Genomic DNA, 19,513 nt, shown 5'->3' on the forward strand with positions numbered 1-19,513 from the left:
CCTCTTTCTCCACCCAAGGTATACAGTTTCACTTACAAGGAGGAAACAGACAGTTACAAATGTGAAGGCGTGATCACATCTCTTGGGAGGGGAGTGTTTTCATGTTTCCTTTCTGTTAGATGCTCGCTTCTACTCGGGATGCCTTGGAATGCACTTCGCCCTTCAGGGAAAAGCACCCGTTTCCCTTCTCTGCTTGAAAAAACACTTTAAGACCCTTTCAAGACCCTGTTCAAATGTGGCCTCAGCAGTACTCTCCCTGACTCCCTTAGAAATAACTGATTATTTTTAAATTATTTTATTTTTCTTGGCCATGCCACGTGGCATGCAGGATCTTAGTTCTCCAACCAGAGACTGAACCCAGTGGAGGAATCTTAACCACTAGACCACCAGGGAAGTCCCTTGGTGGTTATCTCCTGATGCCCTGTATCCGCACCTCACACGGAGCGACCCAAACACAAACCTGTGGACTGTAATCACGGCAGCTTCCTTTTACCGAGTGCTTAGGGAGTGCTGGATACCGTGCCAATACTGTACATGTATTACATCACTCATCTCTCACCACAGCCTTGTGAGCTAAACACAGTTGTCAGCCCCTCCTACACATGTGGAGATGAGGACTTGGAGAGACTGAGTCACTTGCTCAAGGTCATCCAGATGGTTCAAACACAGAAGCAGGCTTCAAATTCAGTTTGCCTCCACCCCAGACCCAGGCTTTATTGAAGCCACCAGGTGCATGGGCTCTGATGTGGACGTTCCTATTTCCTCACTTAATACTCTGTCTGGCACCAGGAAGATACTCAAGATCTATTCTTGAGAAAAATAAATGAAAATAGGGCTAGGGTTTGAGTGTGTATAAATGGCTCATCAAAAACGCCACAAAGCACAGGCTTTGGGATTGGGCGGCCAAGTCTGAGTCAGTGCTGCCTCACTGACTGCCTGATCTTAGATAAGATGCTTGACTTCTCCGTAGCTCAGTCTCCTGATCTGTGAAATAGGGAAAGCAGTGTCTACACTTCAGAGGGTCTCAGGGAGACTGAATGAATGCTGATCCTTACGGGAAGTTTTTACATGAGATGCATGTAAAATGCTTAGACAGAGTCCAGTAAGCTCTTGAAAAGGCTCTCATCATCTACTGTGGCAGGTGTTGCCTGCTTTTCCGTTAATACAAGCCTTCTCACCCACAGGTGAGGTTCATGGAGGCTCTGGAATGAGCCTGAAGTGAAGTGAAAGTCGCTCAGTCGTGTCCGACTCTTTGTGACCCCATGGACTGTAGCCCGCCAGGCTCCTCTGTCCATGGATTTCTCTAGGCAAGAATACTAGAGAGGGTAGCTGTTCCCTTCTCCATGGGAATCTTCCCAACCCAGGGATCGAACCCAGATCTCCTGCATTGCAGGTGGATTCTTTACCCTCTGAGCTTAGTGGTATGCTAACAAACTGGTTCTCAGAAAAAAAATAAAAATTTTAAAAGCTATAATTTGTGGCATTTGCCAATTTCCCTGGTGTAAATGCTCCCACCATGGCTGATGTCAAACTATGAATGTGAGGGGCCATGCTGCCAGTCTTGGAAGAGATCAGAAGTTTGACTCAAACGCTTGGTGCCTCAGTTTTCTCATCTGCAAAATGGACCAGTAGCACAGAACGCACTACATAAATGCTCTTGTTACTGTTTAGTCACTAACTCGTGTCCAACCCTTTTGCGACCGCATGGACTGCAGCCTGCCAGGCTCCTCTGTCCATGGGATTTCCCAGGCAAGAATATTAGAGTGGGTTGTCATTTCCTTCTCCAGGGGATCTTCCTGACCCAGGGAGCAAACCCGCACCTCCTGCATTAGCAGGCAGATTCTCTACCACTGAGCTACCAAGGAGGCTCATTTAAGTGTTAACTATTATTTTCACAACACTCAGTCTCACTCTTGCTCATCCGGCTCTGACACTGGCCCCATCCCAGCGCCTGGCCTTCCGCCTGATGCCCTGGCAGGCACAATCTCTGTCTCGGTCATCTTCCTTCTAGGACTGAGGCCTTGTCCACTCTTGCAGCTCTGCCCTCTCCAAACGGAACTAGAATCCTGACCTAGCCAGTGCTGGTGACACACACACCCTGATCGCAAATGATTCTGGGCTTCTGATCTCTACCTGCCTCTGGTTTTAGCCCTAGATGTCCCTGATGCCAACCTTGGGCCTGAATGCCAGGGCCACCTGTGCATTGCTCTGGATTGTCCACGAAGATCCTGTCTGGCATCTGCTCCACTCTCCATCACCCACAGAACCACCTCTCATAGGGCTCGTACACACTTGGAAAGGAGGGGGCTGGGGTACAGAGCTAGGTCTGTTCCCACCTGCGGCTAGGGAGAACTCTGGCTCCTGCCACACCTCACTGTGGGGTCTAGTCCTCCATCAGGGCCCCCACCCTCAGCCTCTCAGGTAGCCCTTCTGTGCTCAGGTTGGGAAGATGCTGGCACTTCAGGGTTTGGTAAAAGAATCAGGCAAAACTGAGACCCAGTCAGAGCCTGGGGGGGACACAAGATGGAAACTGTTTGGAAACGTGAGCTGGGTCTGAGGCAGCTTTGCTAGGAGAGAGGACACTGTATGAGCCAGGAAGTTGAATGGAATAGGAAAGAGGAAAAAAGAAGCCAGAATTCAAGGCTGAAAAGGGTCTAGAGACCAGGGGCCGGGGGAGGGCTGTGACCAAGCCTTCAGTCGCTGGGAGAATCCCTCAAAACACAGCAGACTGGATGTTCTGAGGTCACACACCTTAAGGCAGCCACGGTCCTCTGCAAAAAGGATGGATTCGGAGGCCGAGAGACCTGGCTGAAACGCTGTGCTCTGCCACCTTGTCCCCACGGGGTCCTGGACCTGTGTCCTAGCTTCTTTGAGCCTCGGTTTCTTCCTCTGGGCTGCGGAAGCAATAGGAGCTGCCGGTCACAAGCTTATGGTAAAGATGGTGGAAGTGACTGAGGCAGAGAAAGGACGAGGCCACCGGGGCTGACAGCCTCCCTGTCACCACGCTGACCTGCTTCAAAGCTGCCTCTCCCAGGCCCCTCCAAGCCGCTCCTGCCCTCCATACCAGGTGGTGCCATCAGCAGCAAAGCTCTGTTTCCTTTGTCCTTAGGCTCTGCCAGGTATCCTGGAGCTAAGGAGAGCAATGCTGAAGATGCTACCTTGAGGATGAACGGGGCCTCTCTGGTAGAACTGCTCTCTCCCCTTTGGAGAGCCCTTGGTGGTTTTGGGGTCCCCTGGGTCAGACACAGGGCCCAGAGGAAGGTGGGGCATAAAGAGCTGAAAACCCAACTTCATGGGGCTCCCCAGATCCTCTTCCATCATGAACACTGCCCCAGCCCCCAGCCACCCTCACTGTTGCTTCTCAGCCCGTGTCTCCCTGGTCCTCCGTCCTGGACAGGCCCCTCTGCTCCTCTCCCCTGAGCTGTGGCCAGGGCCTGCCGAAGCTCACGCCGCCTCTGGGAAACCTCCCCAGGGAATCCAGCGCACACTGACGTCTCTTCCAGCTGAATTCTTTCCCTAGTGTTTTGATCTGTAACTCGGCACCTGGCAATGGACCACACTCCAGCCTGGGCCACTCCCTGGCTCTCTTGCCCAGAAACTTGACTGTTGTGAGCTGCCCAAGCTGGGGGTAGGAGGGACAGGGGATGGGCTTCCTTCTGTCTCTTCTAAGATGGGGAGTCCAGTACACCGAGGACGGGATGGAAGGCCAAGCAATGTACATCCAGCTCCTTCTGCACATTCAAGTTTGTAAAGGAGATGCGAAGGAGATTAAATAGGAGAAAAGAGGGAAGGAAGAAGTGAATGAAAAGGAGTGAAAGGTGAAGGAAGGGGACCTATGTGAGACTTAGGACCACAGTCACAAGAAGACAGATCAGACCATGATCCAGGCTGCCTTGGCTCATGCTTTAAGGCTTTCTATAGATTACTCTTGATTATGTAACTGTGGCTCAACAGACTCCTCTCTTTGAAAAACCTTTGGAACTCACCTCCTCCAGGCAGGCTTCCTTGATTGGCTCTACTCTTTTGCCCATCCCCTTGACTCCCTGAGCTGTATTACTTTGCACTTATTAACGCCCATGGATTTCCCATGAATCCAGATCCTCTAGGCAAGGGCTGAGGTCTCTGCCCCATTGTAGTTGAGTTTAATGCTACATTTACCATTTGTGGTCAGAGATTACACTCTTTTTTCCATCACCTTTCTTTGATCAATTTCAGAGGGTGGTTTCGGGATATATTTTGCACAGCTGTTTTAGACCCAATTTGCCTCGAAGTAATCTTGAGACAGCATCTGCTATAATCTTAAATCTGTTTCTTTACTATCAGGCTCTGTGTGCTGGACCCACGAGGATATACAGATGACTAAACCCCAGTCCTGCCCTCAACCAGCTTGCAGTCCTGTGAGCAGAGTGGAATAGGTGCTAAATGTCAATGGAGGCTGTGGGACATGGGTGCCTGGGAGGGCACAGCGGGAAAATCCAGGAAGCTGCACAGGGAATTGATGTCTGAGCATCCCAAGGACCAAAGGACCCGGAGAGCTCACCAGACTGAGCAGAGGGTATTCCAGGCAGAGAACACTGCAGCAGCGGAGGCCAGAAGTGAAAGGGCAAGGCGAGCTGGGACAGGGCCCCTCAGTGTGACTGGACAGTGGGCAGGAGGGGGCCTCATTTCCCACGGCTGAGGGCTTCGTGCATCCTGCGAACACACACAGACTGTAACTCACTTTCCCACTTTCACAGCCCCCCCAAAGTGGGCTGTAACTCACAGCCCACTTTCCCTCGGGAGGATAAAGGCGAGGACTGCCATTCTAGTTGGCATTTACAGATCTGCGTGTCGGGGAGAGTGGGGGTGTAACAATACAGATGGATTTCAAAAACTACTTATGACACAAAGACCACACGCTACCTGAGTTCATTTATACCAAGATCAAGAACAGACAAAAGTCATCTTCAGTGACAGAAATGGCGAGGACGGTTCCCTCTGAGGGCGGGTACTGACTGACGGAGAAAGAAGGAACTCTGAGAGGTGATGGAAACGTCCCACATCTCAATCCTGGTGATGGTTATTCCACTTCATATAGTCATCAAAACTTGCTGAATGCAATGCTGAATGTACATCTTCCTGCTCATAAAACCGACCTTCAAATGTGTGTGAGCATTCTCAGTTGTCATGATGACTGAAGGGTGCTCCTGGGGAATATTCAGGGGAGTGGCCAGGGATGCTGTCATAATAAAGAACTCCCCACCTACAGACCAGCAGAGTCCTTGTTAGAAACACTGCTGTAGGCCTCAGGGAGCTACAAGAGGTTCAAAGAGCAGAGAGAACTGGCTACTTCTGGGTTCTGGGAAGGCAGGGCTTTGAGGTGATGGGAGCCCACAGGTCCAGGTATCTTGGGTGTGAAGTGACACAGAGGTGGATATGTGACTTCCACTGCCACTCCTGGGCCTTGTATTTGGCCAACTCCAGCCCACTGGCCCAATGCTGCCCAGACCTGGGAGGCACCCTGGGTTGTCCCTCTAAGGCATCCCAGAAGGGGTTGGAAGGAGAGCAGCTAAGGGAGTCAGAGGCAGCAAATGTCAGAGGGAAAAGGACAGGCCCCACGCTGGCCTCCCTGCCTCGATAAGCACCGGGGATGCTGACTCTGAGCGTCTTCCTCTGAAACGTAGTCTCAGTGGAGCAGGAGCAGGTGGGAGTTGGGGGCACCCTGGGTGACCAGAGGCACAGGAAGCAGGGCTGGATGCTGCCACTGCTCCTACCAAAAACCATGTTCTGAAATCATGAGCCACAGAAGAACACAGCCAGCTCCCACCAAAATGCTCACCTGACCCCTTCCTTCAGGAAGCCTTCTCTGACCTCCACACTGAGCAGGTGTCTGTCCTGGGTCCCCAGAACCCTCAGCTCATCACCAGGGCACAGTTACATACCTAGGTGTGAATTCCTGCTCTGCCACTTACTTGCTGTGTGTTTCTGGCAAGTTACTTAAACTCTCTGAGTCTTTATCAATACACTGAGAACAATAAAAACTTTTCTGCAATGAACTGTGATAAAAGATCAGTGAGATAACGTAGTAAGCACTCAGAAACGTTAGTACTTATGACTACCAGAGTGGGCATCTGTACAGACCATTGTTGTCCGGATACTCACTGGTGACCCCAACAGACACACACAAGCTCCTGTGGGCAGGGTCCCCACGGCAGGTTGATTTCCTGGCGCAGTAAATACCTGCATGTGTGAATGAATCCCAATTCCGAAAGATCTCTCCTGAGAGCTCTCTTTTTCCACCCACGATGCCTCTAAATCACCATAATTCCTCAGAAATGGAGGGTGGATTCATTTGTATTCTGTTCCCTTTTCTCTCTTCCCTCCAACGCCATGGAGAAACCTACACAACATTTACTTAGAAAAATTAATGGTTTCTTCCTGGACCCTCCACTCCTAAAACTTCATTTAGTGGTCTTTTTCAATGAGTACCCAAAAATCCTTAATAAAAACCACCCTGTGGTTCCTCAAAAAGTTAAATATAGACGTATCATTTGATCTAGCAATTCCACTTCTAGGCCTGGACCCCAAATAATGGGAAGCACGGGCTCAAGTAGGTACCTGTATGTCAAAGTGCATAACAGCATTATTCACAATATCCTAAAGGTAGAAGCAACCCCGGTGTCCATCAACAGATGAATGGCTGAACAAATGTGGCACATACATACCATGGACTATTATTCAGTCTTAAAAAGGAAGGAAATTCTGGCACAGGGTACAACCTGGGTGAACACTGAAAATATGCTAAGTGAAATAAGCTAGCCATGAAAGGACGAATGGCATATGATCCCACTTATAGACGGTACCTAGAACATGTGGAAGTAGAAAGAGGTTATCAGAGACTGGGGTGGGGGAATGAGGAGTCATTGTTTAATGGGTACAGAGGTTCAGTTTTGCGATGTGAAGAGTTCTATGGATAGATGGTGACAATGGCTGTACTACAATATGAGTGCATTTAATGCTACTAAACTATATACTTAGAATGGTTACAGTAGTACATTTTATGTATTGCTTCCTAATTTAAAAAAGGCACCCCAAACCAAATCATCAAACCGCTGGAGGGACTCCATCTGAAATCTGACACCCCTCTATCACACCCTCAAGGCCTGTGACTCTGGCCTCCTGGCCCATAGTCTCCCTGTCCAGCCTTTCCTTGGCTCCAGCTCTGGTATCCACTGTTTTCTTTCCACCTCAGGATCCAGGGCCATGTCATCAGCATCCATGAAATCAACCTGCATCGACACGTTCTTTAATCGCGTGCTCCTCTTCCCCCCTCCCCAGCAGTCCCGTCCTGTCCACCCTCTTGGGGATGGTTATATCAGAAGCCTTGAGAATCTGAGATGGAAGAGCTGTGTTTGTAAAGATGTTCACTACTGCGTATGTTCTCCAAATAAGAAATGGCTAAGTAAAGTATGGTAAAACCACTGAGGATGGAAGAAGGTCATGCATGAACACAAAAGTTATGAGAAAACGTTAAGTAAAAAATGCTGGGTACAAAACTAAACGTGGACTGATTTCAACTATTAAAAGATACAGATCCATAGAAGAAACAGAATGGGACAGATAAAATCGTGGTTCATCTTACATTTAATTCTACAGTGTGGTTCTGTTATTTTTATGGTATAACTTATTTTTTTAAAGACTGGACCACTCTCCTAGGCAGATGATGAAATCTTTGGGTCCACTCCAGACAGCCACATGCTGCCCACCACTGAAGTCCACTGAATGAATCCCTCCTGAGTGGCTTCCAGAGAATTGGGGGGAGAAAAGGAACATCTCCACTCTTAAGAAAGACATGATAAAGCTTGATACAGTATGTCTCTCTAGGTCTCTCAACCAATCATCTCATCACATGAAGGTCTGTATGCTGCCATCACAGTAACCAGATATAGTCAAGAACAGTTGATGCCCTTCATTAGGCCAAAGTCAGGAATTCTTACTAAGACACTGCTCGCTTACAAATTGTGGATCCCCTGTGTCTAGCTTGAGGGGATCCCTTCCCAACTCAACGTGCTGCACCCCAGCTATAGAAACTTTAAGTCTAGACTGTGTCAAGGGGGGACACAGGAAGGAAGATGGCTTTGATTCTAAGTGCCACAGTTGAGCGGAGAAGGCAATGGCACCCCACTCCAGTGCTCTTGCCTGGAGAACGCCACGGACGGAGGAGCCTGGTAGGCTACAGTCCATGGGGTTACTAAGAGTCAGACACAACTGAGTGACTTCACTTTCACTTTTCACTTTTAAGCATTGGAGAAGGAAATGGCAACCCACTCCAGTGTTCTTGCCTGGAGAATCCCAGGGATGGGGGAGCCTGGTGGGCACAGAGTCGGACATGACTGAATCGACTTAGCAGCAGCAGCAGCCACGGTTGAGTGGGAAAAGCTTTCTTCTAAGAGTCTGGGATTTCTGGAGCTTTGCCAGACATTGCTGGCCAAGGTACTCATCCTATATCTCACCAGATGCTAAAAAGATGGAGGTAACATTAAAGAATGGTGAAAGACCTTATTTTCCACAATGCCACTGTTGATGGTAAGGAAAAGCTTTTTGGTGATGGTATTGTGCAAAAATTAAAAGGGTTAAGTGTTTTTTTCTTCAGCTGACTTGAGTTTCCAGTTCCTAGAAGTGACAAGACATGCAGAAATCAGATGGAATTTGGACCAGGGCACCTAGAGACAGTCTGTGCTTCTCAGATTTAGATTACCTGTCAACTTGCCCCCTCAGAAGGTCCGGCCTAGTATCTGGTTCTGTCTGCTTGGTGGAAGCATCAATCTCCTCTGTGGAAGGACCACCTGTCTGCCTCCTGTATATCACATCATCTGAGTGTCACAGGGAGCCACACCCCGATGCTGCGACACTGGTCACTGTCCTCTGGGAAGATGACAGTGTGGGCCTGCAGACATCACAGACCACTGTGCTGAGTCCTCAAGGGCCCCAGAAACCCAAGCCTTACCGCCCAGAGACGGGAAACAGTATGGGAGAGGGGAAGGACTTTGACCCAGCTCACGTAACTACAAGTAAGCTTTGGACTGAACAGATATACACACATGGAGAGCTATGATGACCCTCTCTGGTAAGAACATCTTTCCTGGTTTGTGGGTTAAATTTTCGGTAAAAGGTGCCATGTATTTTGAAATGTTCACACATATCCTGTGTTCAACTTAATGCAGACAAAAAGCTTTAAACGATTAGCCATCTTCTGGAGTTTTTCCATTCCTACTTGTAGATCCATTTAAACAATTAATTAGGTGCTTGAAGAATTTATACTTCTATAAATAGTTTCTCTCTCCCCACCGCCCTCTCTGCTTTCTTTGAAATCTGTCAATTTATTGAAGAAGATGATAATTCCTTGTCCTGACAATATGGGCCTTTGTGCTGCAGGTGAGTTAATTTAAAATCTCTATAAGGGAAATGGCTGAGGGCATGAGTTGCATAAGGGAAAATCTGAAACGAAACCAAAAGGCTGTATATTTGCACTGGAAAGGGGATGAGGGAAGACCATAAAAGGTTACCATTTTAACTGTATTACAAGCATTTCAGGTATGTTTGACTATTTCATCTTAGTCAACAGTCATGCTGAACATGCAGACATGACTCAAACTTTCAAACGTGAATGATATCACAGATATTCAGATCATCTGAGCTTTATCATTTTGACCATACACAGCTTACTATGCCCTTACCTTACTATGCTACAATACCTTTATTTAGTCCAAGATATGAGGCTTTAAGAGAAAGAGAAGGTTAGACAGCATCATCAACTCAATGGACATGAATTTGAGCAAACTCGGGGAGATAGTGGAGGACAGAGGAGCCTGGAGTGCTGCAGTCTATGAGGTCGCAAAGATTCGGACACAACTGAGCAACTGAACACCACCACCAACACCAAAAGGCTGCATACATAAATGGCGGTTTCCTGCTTGTTAGACAGCTATTTAATGAGCCACTGCTGAGTGTCGGGCTTGGTTCTCTGGGCATGAAACACGCATGGAGAATGGGACTTTAATTCTCTTGGACCCACTAACATCACGTGATTTCTTATTACTCAGGCCTGTGTGATCTGGGCCTGCCCCTCTCTCCTCCATTTCTCCTTCCCACCCTCCCTCTTGGCCTATGTTTTATAGCCACACTTGCTGTTCCCTGAAAACACCAAGCTATTCTTACCCAGGGGCCTTTGCACTTGTGGTCTCCTCTTCCCAGAATCCTCTTCCCCAAGGTATCCTCCTCACTCCATTCAGGACTTTCAAATATCATTTCCTGGAAGACGATTCTATTTAAGGGTAAATCTCTTCCCCCCAGTCACCCCTCACTGGGTTTTATCTGTCTCCAGAGTATTGCTCACCTCTTGAAATGTTATACTTTGCTTATGTTTTCTGTCTCCCTTGGTAGAGGTAGTTCATCTTTTTTAGCAATGCATCTCTACAGAGTCTAGAACAACCTCGCGCAACAGATGTTTCTATGTGAATAATGAATGAAGCAACGGGTTTTGGACAGTTTGGGGTGCTCAGTGAGTCAGCTTTGCAGGAGTTGCTCTGGTGCCTGGTCAGATCGTGGCCCCCCACTCCCGGGCCTCCCCCTCCCCTTCCTGTTGGACTCTGTCTGTGAACGGACGCTCAGCCACTCAGGTTCCAAGCCTTGCCATCATTTCTCATTCCTCTCTTCTCTCCTCCCATATCCAGTCCACCGCTGATTCTGGTGACACTGCGGCCTCTGCATCAAATCCTCTTTCTCCTCATTCTTACAAGCCTCCCCTGCTCCCCGCCCCGCCCAGACCCTCCTGATCTCTTACCTGTAGGACTGTCATTGTTTCCTACCTGAGCTCCCTGCCAGCAGGCTCTCTCCTCCAATCTGTTCTGTGCGGCCAGAGTGAGTTTCCTAATGGCCATGTCTGATCACGTCTCTCCCCTACTCAAAAACTAAAGGCCGAGCCCTTGGCTTGACACTCCTGCCCCAGCCACTGCCTCCACGCTCCTACCCAGTCTTCCTTCTCACAGCTCCTCTTTTATCCTTTTTGCTCCAGTGGGAATGAACCACTTTCCAGTTTCTACACTTGTCCTAGAAGCCCCTACCACCAGCTCTCTGCTCTTGCTGTTTTCACTATTTGTAATATTTTCCTCCTTCCTTCCACCATACAAATCATGCAGACCCAGCTCCAATGCTACTGAGCTTCTCCAAGAAGCCACTTCTCATCTTCCAGGAGAATAAAGCCTTCCTTCTCAACTTTGTCCAAGGAGTCAGCTGTCTCTTTCAGGACAGGTTTCAGGAAAGGATAGGCAAAGTGACGCAGAAGAAAGGGTTCAGGTTAAACTCTGAGTTTTAACTTCCCCATCTATAAAGTGGGAATAATAACACTACTGATATCATAAGATCAAATATGTAAGTGACAGCCTGTAAGAAAAACTTTGACTGTATATAAATGATCAAATTCAATCACCCTTAGGCGTGAAATAACTGATAAACAAAAGTGCGACTTCTCCTAGGAAGCTTCATGGATGTCCTAGGCTGGCTGAGCCCTAAGTCCAGGAATAGATCAGTGGAGGAGGGATTTTTTGAGAGACAGGGCCTTTCAGGATCTAAAATCTCATGTCCTTGAGCAATCTTTAAGAAGAGAAGAAGTGGAGGGTATATCCATAAGGCCAGGACCTAAATGGTATTAATAGCTACCTATTCCGAGTTTTTTCTATGCCCCAGGCACTGTGCTAAGTACCCTACATAAATGATCTCATCATAGAGTAATAGAAGAGGAAAACCAGGCCCACAGCAGTTATATAAATAAGTGCTTCCTCCCTCCCCCCACCACACTAACAATTTAGACCTGAAAGCTATCCTGAAAATCTCCAATCCAATGATCTTATTTTTCGGATGGAGAAATTGAGACCCAGAGAGGTTATAAGCATTCACTGAAATTGTCCAGCCAGGAAGGAGACCCCAGGTCTCTTCACTCTGAGGGTGAGAGACGTCGCATTGCAATTGCAACTCAGGGGCCACCGCTCATTATGAAGTCTATGCAAATGGTGCTTCTGGAGCACTATGCCATTTACATACCCAACAATATGAGTGGTGGCTCCTGGAGAGATGCCAGCTGGTCACCCTGTCTCTGCTCCTTGCCAGGCTGCTCCCTCAAGAAGGAAGCTCTCGAGACAAGAGCCTCAGGCCCCTAGAGACTGAATACTGTCCTCCTTGCCAACTCCCCCATCCAACAGTCTTTTCAAAGGTGACTGACTTCATCCATTCACCACCCACCTTGCACTCACTCCATCAACACACCTCTCAGGACACCTCTCTGCACCAGGTACTGGGTTCAGCTCTGGGGACACCCAGCTGCCCTTGGGGGAGTCTTGCCCTGAGCCACCACCCGAGCCTGATGGGGCTGTAACTCAAGCCTCCCCAGCAGCTCCATCAGCAGTACCTAGAGGCTACATGGAACAAACATCAAGGAGGGAGAGATGGCCGGACAGGAAGTCCCTGGAGACCTCTGCAAAGGGATGATGAAGGGAGCTTGGTTGGATCAGAAAGCTGAGGCCCTTAAGGTGCAGTGGGGAGTGAGGGGGAAGGCATCTCATCAGGTCAAAGGTGGGGGGGTGATGGCTCCTCAACCACAACATCACCTGGTCCAATTGAGGACACTGTTTCAGTGATTTCAAACCTGAGTACCTGCTTAAGAGAGATCCCCTGTGAGGCTGAAAGAGGCTTTTTTTTAAACAGAAAATATGGTAGCTAATGAATGGCACCTACTGCTCCAAGGGGGGAGGGGGGCAGGGTGGAATTACAAAGACTTTCCTGATATACTGGGGTAAATTTTTATGTTCTAGGGTTTCGTTGAGGATAAGGATGGAATTGTATAGGAGAGGAAGTAAGTCTGAAAGCCAGGGACGCTAGATTCTAATGCAGGTTTTGCCTTGAACCCTCCTGTGACCTTGGTCAAGCCACCTCACTGGGCCTCAGTTTCCCCATCTGAAGAATGAGGGAGCTAAATGAATTCCCAAGGTTCACCTGGTCCTGACCCTCGAAAGCCACACGATCCCTGGTAAGGTAAGCCCCTCAGAGCTCTGACCCGAGCAATCTCCAGGTTTTGCAGGAGTCTGGGCCTCAGCCGGTAGAAGGGGCACGCTGGGGGAGGGGAACGCGCTGGGCTTTCATTTTGGGGGTGGGTTGGGGAATTGGTGGTTTAAGCTACACGGTCGGGGGAGGCGAAGCGAAGGCTGGGAGCCACGGTTAACAGGCCAGCAGGCTAGCGGCGATCTCCAACCTCCCCCCGGAGCTTCGGACCCTGGAGAGGTAATGCAGCCAGGAGCCGCGCACCCGCCACAGCAGCAGAGGCTCGGACCCGGGACCGCCATCGCGATCCCTCCCCTCTCGGGAACCGCGCACGAGCTTCGTGGGGAGTGGCTGCTGCTCCCTCCCCTCTACCCAGCGCCGGGTCCCCTCCCAGGCTTGGAGGACCCTTCCCCCAGTCCGGGGGCGTCGGGAGCCCCATGGGGGCGTGGCGGGGGCGGGCGCCTGCTTCTCCGCCCGGGGGTCTGGAGGAGATCTGTTGCCGGGCCTCCCTGGGAGGGACCCTGCGCCCTCCACCTCCCAGCTCCCCACACAAAGGCGCCGACTGAGGCGCCGCACTTACCGGCCAGAGGGCTCCGGGCGCCGGCGAGCGGGCGGGCAGGCTGGCGGGAGGATGTGCGCGCGCGAGTGTGCGTGTGTCCCTGTGTGTGTCAGCGCGAGTGTGTGAATGTGTGTATGTGACGGGGACCTCGCCGAGCTCTGCGCGTCTGCGTCTGCGGGGGCGTCCGTCCGTCCGTGGGTCCGTCTGCCCTGCGCTCTGTCCCGTGCTCCGTGCGCGCTCCCTCGCCCGGCCGCCTCGCCAAACCGGCTTCGGCTGCAGAGTCTCGGGCGCAGCCGCCGGGTCGGCTCGGCACCCTCGGCCCCGGCTCCGCCCCGCCCCCGGGCGGGCTTGCGCCGCTCCCCGGGAATTGCGCAGGGCCCGCGGGGCTGGCGGGCGGGGGGCGGGGAGATCCGGCGGCGTCCGGGGCCCAAGTCGGGCGGGATCACAGACCCTTCATCCCTGCCTGACCCTGATCTCGGGCGCCTGCACCCCGCAACTCCGCTTGGAGTCCACGCAGACACTGCGCCCGCGCCGAGGTTGCCTGGACAGGGAGGGCGGGGAAGCGGGAGCACCGCATCCATTTCATTCATGATTTTCTCCTCTCGGAAGCCCCGAGGCCCGGGCCGCGCCGCTACGGCGGCCGTCAGAGGGACCCCGGCAGGGCCGTGAGCACCGAACCCGGTGCAGGAGCGACAGGCAGACAGCTGAGGGTAGGGGAAAGCAAGACAAAGGGGTCATAGCCAGGGTTGGGGGGAATTGTATGGAGGGGGTGCTGTGGCGCTCCCCGCATGACGCCCGCAAGATGTCATTGCCACACCTGCACAAGCGGTGTGGTTGCAAACCCGGGGCGCACGCAGTGCCGGGTGCCCAGGACCTGCTCCCGTACTGTCGGTGGAGGCACTCGCCTTACCACCCTTCCCCGTTGAGTCGCTGAGGAGTAAAACCTTCCTTCGCCGGATCTCACCCTCCTGATGCGCGTCATGGGGCGTGCATCTGTCTATGCTTTATGGAGGGAGGGCACCGGGGGGCCGGAAGTTCAAGGGGCTGCCCACGCACCCCACAGTCCCACGTTCCTCAGGCTGGCGCCCCATTCTGTCCCGACTTTTTGAAATATTGGGAGACACACAGGGCCGGGAAGCTGTAAAAGCTTCGTTTTTACAGGGGGTACCAAGGTGCACCATCACAGAGCTACACCCTGATGCCAGCTACCGCCCTCTTTGACCTGGATTTCTACAATAGCCTCCTTCCTGGTACCCCCGCTGCCACCCTTGACCCCCTGCAGTCGATTCTCTACTGTCAGAGCTAACCTTTGAAAACGTAAGTCAGATGGCGTTGCTTCTTTACTGGAAATCCTTCAATGGCTCTCCACTCATTCAAGGGAAAGCTACAGCCCCTGTAATGGCCTGCAAGGCCTCTCATGAGCTGGCTTCCTTTTGTTTAACTCTGAGACTTCACTTCCTACCGCTGCAGTCACAGGGGCCTTTTTAGTGCATCACCAACATGGTAGCCACCCTGTGGCCTCAGGGCCTTTGCACTGCTATTTTCTCTGCCTGGAAACTTCCCCCAGATAGTCACATGGCTTGCTCCTTTACCTCTTCAAAGTGTTGCCTCAAACAGGCTTCTGTGACCACTCTATTTTAAATGCACACCCACTCCCTCCATTTTCTCCATGGTAGTCATGACCTTTGTTTTGTGTTCCCTGCCCGTAAGGTTCGCTGGCCCTTCACTTCCAGCTCTCACCTTAGTCCTCTGGCATCCTAGTTCTCCAGCCTTACCACACTCTTCTCTAAACAGACTGCATTTTCCCATTTCTAGCCTTTGTTCAGGCTGTGCTTTCAGCCTGGAATTTCTCCGTCCTTCAGCATAAGGCTAATTTTCCCCAAACAGTGCCAGTGTAATGTTGCTGCTGCTGCTGCAAGTCACTTCAGTCGTGTCCAACTCTGTGCGACCCCACAGACGGCAGCCCACCAGGCTCTCTTGTCCCTGGGATTCTCCAGGCAAGAACACTGGAGTGGGCTGCCATTGCCTTCTCCAATGATGAAAGTGAAAAGTGAAAGTGAAGTCGCTCAGTCGCGTCCGACTCCTAGAGACCCCACGGACTGCAGCCTACCAGGCTCCTCCGTCCATGGAATTTTCCAGGCAAGAGTACTGGAGTGGGGTGCCATTGCCTTCTCCAAGTATAATGTTAGTAGCTACCATAACTGAGTGTGTAGTGTGTGCCGGGCACTGTTTTGTATGGAATGCCGTCCCCTCCATGTCTTACCTAATTTTTAAGTTCCAGTTCAAACGCCTCCTTCTCCGTGGAGGCGTCTCTCATATTTCCAAGTATGCAGCCCTCATTCCTCTGTTTGCTGTACCAACGGTTCCTTGTCTTTTTGTTTTTTTCCTAGGAGGGGCACAGAGCCCAGCTGGGTCTTATTATCCTCAAGTAGTTTCTAATGGGACAAGAGGAAGGATTAAATGTCAGATCAGCAGGCCACGATGCTTGGTCTGTCTGAAGGCATGGGTGCATGTGTCAGCCGGTACTCAACGACCCTCTTTCTCTTCCAGAAAGCATCATCTCTGTCATTCACCATGAGGCTGATTTTCCCCAGACAGTGTCAGTGTAACCTTAGCAGCTACCATAACTGAGTGTTTAGTATGTGCCGGGCACTGTTTTGTATGCTTCCAATGCAGAGACATTACTTTGCCAAGAAAGGTCTGTCTAGTCAAGGCTATGGTTTTTCCAGTGGTCATGTGTGGATGTGAGAGTTGGACTGTGAAGAAAGCTGAACGCCGAAGAATTGATGCTTTTGAACTGTGGTGTTGGAGAAGACTCTTGAGAGTCCCTTGGACTGCAAGAAGATCCAACCAGTCCATTCTAAAGGAGATCAGCCCTGGGTGTTCATTGGAAGGAATGATGCTAAAGCTGAAACTCCAGTACTTTGGCCACCTCATGTGAAGAGTTGACTCATTGGAAAAGACTCTGATGCTGGGAGGGATTGGGGGCAGGAGGAGAAGGAGATGACAGAGGATGAGATGGCTGGATGGCATCACTGACTCAATGGACGTGAGTCTCAGTGAACTCTGGGAGATGGTGATGGACAGGGAGACCTGGCATGCTGCGATTCATGGGATCGCAAAGAGTCAGACACAACTGAATGACTGAACTGAACTGAACTGGACTGAATGCTCTTCATGGTGACTTTGTGAGGCAGGCATTTTGATATCATCATTCTCAGAAGAGGAACTGGAAAGAAATGACTTCCTTACAGTCAGTCCCACAGTTGCTATATGAGGGGTGTGTGTTTCAAATTAAGATCTAGCTGATTCCAAAGCCCAAGCTCATAGAGCAGAGACCCTGGTGGCTAATGCATGAGGGAGCCTCAGCAAGGTCACCATGGCTCAGGTTTTTGCTGAAGCCAGCTCGGGAATCACAGGGCCGTGGCTCTGGGGGTGAGAGGAGACCTTGCTGTCTGTGGTACCTGGGATGTCCTATGGTGGAGGCTTGTTGTTGCCCTTCATAAAGTCAGCTTTGGAAGGCCAGAGCTGCCTCCTAAGCATTCCTACCTGTGTGCCCTGGGTTCATAGCCCAGCCTCAGCTGTCAGGTGTGGCTCACAATGCCCATGTCAAAGGGTTATGGTGAGGAAGGAGCATGATAATATACTTACAGGATAGGAGGGGATCAAAAATGGTCTTTCTCCTCTGCTTCTTGTAGGGAGTTTCTGTCACTTAGAGACATACCCAAACTTGTCTTCTCACCCTGTTTCTCCCCTGTGCATCCTTTTATTTAAATTTTCCAGATTCCTGTAGTCCATTGAGCGTTGCCCTGGGGTACAGGTAAGGAAAGAAAGCAACATTTATTGAGGGCTAGCCATGTGACTTGTGCGCACTCTCCTTTCTTCTTCGCAAACCCTTGAAAAGGGAGGTTTTGTTGTTACCAGTGAGGACATTGAGGCACAGAGAGCTCAGAGGACTTCCCTATGGCTACAGCCCTCACTAATTAATAGCAGTAAAGAGATTCTAACCTGCGTCTGATGCTGCACTTAGCCACCACCTGTCTTCTTCGATCTCATCACCATGAAAAACAACTCCATCAATTTCCTTTCTCGTCTCTGATGGGGAAGAAGGAGTGTTTTCTGAGGTCCCCAGCAATGAAGTAGTTGTGAGCTTGGGAGGATTTAGGCTTCCTGAGTCATTTTGTGTGACTCACTTACCCTCTCTTGATGGAGAGAGGAAGAGGGGTTTGGGAGAGAGAAAGATGGGCTGAGTAACCAAAGAGTGTCTTGCTGGTGGTTTCTGATGGACTGTTAGAGTCAATATTTCTTGCTTTTGACTTCTCTTCCAATTCACTCTATCAGTAATGAAATGTTTTGCTTTGGTGAAAATGTTCCCCTATCCAGATTTTTATTTATTTACTTACTTCTTTATAACCCGCCCCAATCCTCAAAGGATTTGAGGTTGCTTACCACTGGAGTAGAAACCATAAAACAATGTTAAAATATCAATAGAGACAGAGAAGCAGGACCAGGGAAGATGTAAATAAACTTTGAGAGACAAGACCAAGGCTTAATCCTTGCAGCTGATGTTTATTGAGTTCTTCCAGTCTGCAGAGGAACTTGTGCACATTATTTCATTTAGTCCTTAAGAGAGTCCTACAAGGTGGGTGCTCTTATTATCTTTATTTGGGGATATAGGGAACCAAGGCTCAGAGATTAAATATGATGACTAAAGTCACGTAGCTAGTCAGTCATAGAAAAAGTGAAAGTTTAGTCATTCAGTCGTGTCCGACTCTTTGCGACCCCATGAACTGTAGCCTACCAGGCTTCTCTGTCCATGGAATTTTCCAGACAAGGGTACTGGAGTGGGTTGCCATTTCCTCCTCCAGAGGATCTTTGAACCTGGGTCTCGCAGACTGTAGGCAGACGCTGTACCGTCTCAGCCACCAGAGAAGTTACGGAGCCAGTACTGAAATCTAGTTTGGCTTTGGAACTCATGTCCTTAATCACTGTCCTGTCCTGCCTCTCCAAGGGACAAAAGACTACAGGTTTGCTGACCACCCTGGATTCCTCTAGTGTACTGGATTTGAGTCTCATATTTGGTTCTGATTTTCTTGGATATCAAAAAGGAAAGGAAACAGCAAGTTAAATAGCACTAATACCCTCACAGCCTTCAAGGTCTTTGCTCAATGTCGCTCAGTCTCAATGAGATCTACCCTGACTCCTCATCCTAATTCATACTGGAGCCTGCCTCTTCCTGCTCCCTTCAGCAATCCCAATCTCCTTTTATCTTTGCTTTTATGATGGCACATTTTATCTTCTAACATATTGGATGCTTTATTAACTATATTATGTATTTCAAATATTACATACTTTTTGCAGCACACAGGAGGTTCTACAGTATAGTCTATAGCAATAAATTCATTTATGAATTGCAAATTAGATACTTCGTTTAATATGTTCATTGTTTAATTGTCTGTCTTCTTCCACTAGAATACCATGGGGAGCATCGTTTTCTGTTTGCATTACTGTTGGATCCCAAGTGTCATGGACCGTGCCCGATATATAGCAGATACTCAATAACAGTTTTGTCGAACACTTAAATGATAATTTCAGAGAGGAAGGACAGAACCATATATCTGAAATGGTAAAGTAGGTCAATTTTTTACCGGCTCATGTTTTCTTTCTCTTTCTTTCTTTTCTCATTTTCTTCCTTTTTCTCTACTCATTTCCATGATGAACTCGAGGCAGCTCTAGCACTTAACGCTCAGAGCAAGTCTTCAGGAGGGTTTTCTGACTGTAGATCCTGATCTTACTGTCATCGGTATAGCAAATGTGTCAAGGGGGTTTCATGATGCTGATTTTGATGGACTCTTTCAAAGAAAAATGGACATTTCCCTGACA

General features: G+C 49.7%; 1 protein-coding gene across 2 annotated transcripts in view; it reads right to left on the minus strand.

Annotated features, from left to right (window-relative positions):
• Positions 1-13,901, minus strand: part of PTPN5 (protein tyrosine phosphatase, non-receptor type 5) — a 58,517-nt gene extending 44,616 nt beyond the window's left edge. Inside the window, exon 1 of one of the 2 annotated variants that reach the window (XM_027531928.1) lies at positions 13,652-13,901. The gene's annotated coding sequence lies outside the window, so the exon portion shown is untranslated. The remainder of the gene's footprint in view (positions 1-13,651) is intronic. The other variant, XM_027531929.1, reaches the window with a different exon arrangement.
• Positions 13,902-19,513: the final 5,612 nt, after the last annotated feature.

Source organism: Bos indicus x Bos taurus, chromosome 29 (genome assembly GCF_003369695.1).
Source record: "Bos indicus x Bos taurus breed Angus x Brahman F1 hybrid chromosome 29, Bos_hybrid_MaternalHap_v2.0, whole genome shotgun sequence".
In the NCBI taxonomy this organism is placed as follows: Eukaryota; Metazoa; Chordata; class Mammalia; order Artiodactyla; family Bovidae; genus Bos; species Bos indicus x Bos taurus.